This window comes from Vicugna pacos, chromosome X, assembly GCF_048564905.1.
Source record: "Vicugna pacos chromosome X, VicPac4, whole genome shotgun sequence".
NCBI lineage: Eukaryota > Metazoa > Chordata > Mammalia > Artiodactyla > Camelidae > Vicugna > Vicugna pacos.
In genome coordinates this window covers 89,238,352-89,242,589 of record NC_133023.1, presented here as the reverse complement: position 1 = coordinate 89,242,589, position 4,238 = coordinate 89,238,352, and the positions used below count along the sequence as shown (strand labels likewise).

Genomic DNA, 4,238 nt, shown 5'->3' with positions numbered 1-4,238 from the left:
ATAGTGTCTCTGTTTATGTTCTTTTCTCTTCTGGTTGAAACCCTTCTATCCCTGCTTGTATATCCATTTTCAGGCTGTTCGTTACTATTGTATAAAAAGAAAATTTTTTATGTATTTTCTTATTCTACAGCATTGCTGGGTTTTTTTGGGGCGGGTGGAGTCCTTTGGATTTTATATATGCAAGACTGTGTTATCTGAAAATGTATATAATTTTACTTTCTTTCCAACCTATATGGCTTTCAGTTTATTTTCTTGACTAATAGCCCTGGTTCAATGTGCAGTATAATACTGAAAAAGAGTAGTGAGAGTGGCAATCTTGTTCTGTCCTGACATGGGGGAAGGAAGCCATCTCTACTACATACAATTCTAGCTGTGGGTGTTTTCACAGATGCTCTTCATGAGGTTGAGGAAGTTCACGTCTGTTACTCATTTTTGAGTGTTTCTATCATGAAGGACATTGGATTTTAGTAAATGCTTTTTTGCTGTGTATTGAGATGATTATATGATTTTTGTCTTTTATTCTATTAATATGATACATTATATTGATTGATTTCCTCATTTTGGCCTGTTGACTGAATAAATACACAACATGAAACTTGTGAATTAAGTTTTACTTGGGGCAGAATGAGGACTATAGCCCAGGAGAGTGTCTCAGATGGCTCTGAGGAGGTAGGGGGAAGGTCAGTACTATAGATGATTTTAGTGAAGGTGGATGTGCAGGCCTTCAGACATTTTGGCAGAGGAATGCTGCTAGTCACCTGAAAGTTGCTGCTAGTCACAAGGAACAGACATCTCCATTAATGATTTTAGTACTTTTCTAGAGATGAGAAGACACAAGAATTTGGGCTCATAAAGACATCTCCAGAAAATGTCTTAACTACTTGAGGGCCTTTTCTGCCAGTTTTTCCAAGAGCACAGAGTGCCTAGTTCCTGATCTCCATCCTGAACTCCTTTCAGGGTGTGTTGAAGTTCAGTGGCTACAGTGATTTGTGACTTAATCCTTATAGAGGCAGATAGCAAGTGTCAATTTTTAGTTGACAGAACCAAATGTACGTTGCTGAAATAAGTTCCACTTGGTCATGGTATGTAATATTATTTATACATTACTGTATTCACGATAGCCACATGCAAAGTAATAAAGCTGTAACTTTACCTCACACCATATACAAAAATTAAATAAGTATGAATTAAGACCTAAATGTATGATTTAAAACTGTAAAACTCTTTGAAGAAAACATAGGAATAAATCTTCATGAACTCCAATTTGGCAATAGATTCTTAGATATGATAAAAATAGCACTAGCAAGAAAAGGTAGAATAGATAAATTCTAATTCATCAACTTTAAAATGCTTGTGATTCAAAAGACACTATCAAGAAAGTGAAAAGGCTACCCACAGAATGGAGGAAGTATTTGAGCACCGTATATCTGATAAGGTACTACTATCGAGCATATGTAAAGAACTGTCAATACTCAATAATAAAAATGTTAACTAATTTTAAAATGGACTTAACAACTGAATAGATATTTCTCCAAATAAAATATACTAGTGACCAAAAAAACATATGAAAAGATTCTCTACATCATTAGCTGGCAAGGAAACAAAAGTCAAAGCCACATTGTGATGTCACATATCACATCTGCTATGATGCCTAGAATTAAAAAGTCAGATACTAATTAATTTTGTCAACCATGTGAAAATTTCGGAACTCTCCTACAGTGCTGGTTGGGATGTAAAATGCCTGATAATTTGGAAAACAGACTAAGTGTTCCTGAAATGATTAAACATCATGCTACTCTATGAGTCAACTTTTCCATTTCTAGGTATATGACCAAGGGAAAAGAAAACATAAGTCCTTGCAAAAACATTCAAGATTGTTTCTAGCAGCATATTAATGAATTTAAAGATGTGAAAATTCCAAATGTGTGTCAACTGATAAATGGAAAAAGAAAATGTGCTATATCCAAACAATGGATGAACCTCAAAAACAGTATGTGAATTGAATAAAACCAGGCACAGAAGGCCACCTATCTTATGCTTCCATTTGTAAGAAACATGCAAAAGTAGTAAATCCATAAAGGGAAAAAAATGTATTAGTGGTTGCTTAGGGCTTGGGGGAATGGTCTGAATATGGATTGTTGGCCAAGGGTATGTATGAAATTCTTTTTTGAAGTGATGAAAATATTCAAAATTGATATTTGTGATGTTTGGACATATCCGTGAATCTAGAAAAAAAGTGCAGTATACACTTCAAATGAGTGAATTATATGGTATATGAAATTTATCTCAATAAAGTTGTTTAAGAATAATTGTATGGAGGGGGGAAAAGACAGATGTTTTGAGTAACTGCTGGGACTGATTTGCAGGCATCCCTATTGGGATCCAGATCTATATCTGGTACTTAGTTTCTCCCCTTCCAAAAAGGAAGGGTATTTTAGTCATCCCACAAACATCAGCTAAATGGGGTAGAGAAATCAGTTCTCTGTGCTAAGGCCATGGCGGTAGCTTCACTTGGTACTGAAGTTAGGTTTCTGCTTCATGTTCGCAGACTTACCAGTGCTGCTTGTAAGTATAGTCTTCCTCTGCTTCCTGTCTTACCTAGCAGGAAGTGCTGGTGGCTCAGGACCCCACCCCTTAAATACCCTCTGATGCTCTCTGAGCATGATCATTACCTTGGTTAGATTATTACATAGGGGACAGTCACCACTAAATTGCCTCAGCAGGCCCTGGGCTGCCTGAGAAGGGACAAGATTCATGGGTTCAGGACATAGTGTTCTGGGGCATTGGGGACAGCCTGCTCGCTCCACCTGAGTGACAACCTGAGAACTTTGGAATCTGTGGCTGTTAAACTTCTAGAGGTGCCTGTCATCTCACAATGTAGCTAAGTGTTCTTTATTCTGTTGAAGTTTGGAAGAACATGCTTTAGACATATTTAGCCCATACGTATCAACGTTCCAGCTGTAATTTTTGACAGTGGATTAGGACTCTCCAAAGGTGGCATGACTGGAGAGATTGGACCCCGTCAAGTGATCAGCTCTGTCATGGGGTATCCTAAATTCAACATGTCTTTGACAGGTGAAAATCAGAGAAAGTACTTTGTAGGGGAAGAAGCCTTTTGCAAGTATGGGGCTTTGCATTTGTGCTACCCCATTAAATGTGGACTGGTAGTAGAATGGGATGACATGGAGAGTCCCTGGAAGCAACTTTCTAAGTGGGAGATGGGAGTAAAACCCTGTCAGTTTCCTGTGCTTATGACTGAGCCTTCCTGGAACCCAAAAGAGATTCAAGAAAAGATGGCAGAAATGATGTTTGAGACCTTCAATGTCCCTGCCTTCTACCGGTCCAGCCATGAGGTTGCAACACTCTCCCCCTCTGCCTCTGGCTCAGGCCTAGTGGACAGTGGGGATGGAGTCACTTGCAGTGTCCCTGTCTTTCAGGATTCCTCCCTGCCTCATGCTGTCAACAAGCTCTACATGGCAGGGACAAATATCACAGAGCATCTCACCCGGCTCCTCGCTCGTGGGAATAAATCCTCTTGCCTACTCAACAAGGCCCTAGTGGGTAACATAAAAGAGCAGGTGTGCTCTGTGGCTTTGGAGCCAGAGAAAGAGCTATGTAAGAGGCCAAAGGCAGTCCTGTGAGTATACATACTATCAGACGGGAATGTCTTCCACACTGGGAACCAGCTGTACCCGGTACCTGAGACTCTTTTTGCACCTAACCAGCTGGGCATCCACAACCTGGGACTCTCAAAAACGGTCTCCAGCAGCATTATGAAGTGTGACACCTACATCCAGGAAAACCTTTTTGCAGAAATTGTGCTATCTGGAGGCACCACTCACTTCCCCAGGCATGGGGAAAGACTTACGGAAGAGCTAGAACAGCTGGCTTCCAGAGGGACTCCCATCAAGATCACAGCTTCTGACAGTTGTTTCTCTGAGTGGATCAGTGCATCTGTTGTAACTTCTCCAGACAGTTTTAAAAGATGTGCATTACCTCTGCAGATTTCAAGAAGTTGGGAGATCTGTGAATCAGAGTAGATGATTTTAAGAAATGAAGAACACTGGCAACACCTCAAAATGTCAGATCACAGGGAAACCAATGGGAGGTGATATCATTCCTTGGGTAAGATGTTCAATAAAAATGTTTGGCCATTTTGGGTTTCGGTTCATTCTTGGTGGCACTTTGCTTTGAATGTTGATATACAAGTATTTATTTGTCTCTGCTTTCCCCTCTTT

At 39.8% G+C, this 4,238-nt stretch overlaps 1 pseudogene; it reads left to right on the top strand.

Moving 5' to 3' along the window:
* Positions 1-2,786: 2,786 nt before the first annotated feature.
* Positions 2,787-4,030, top strand: LOC102533744 (actin-related protein T1-like; annotated as a pseudogene).
* Positions 4,031-4,238: the final 208 nt, after the last annotated feature.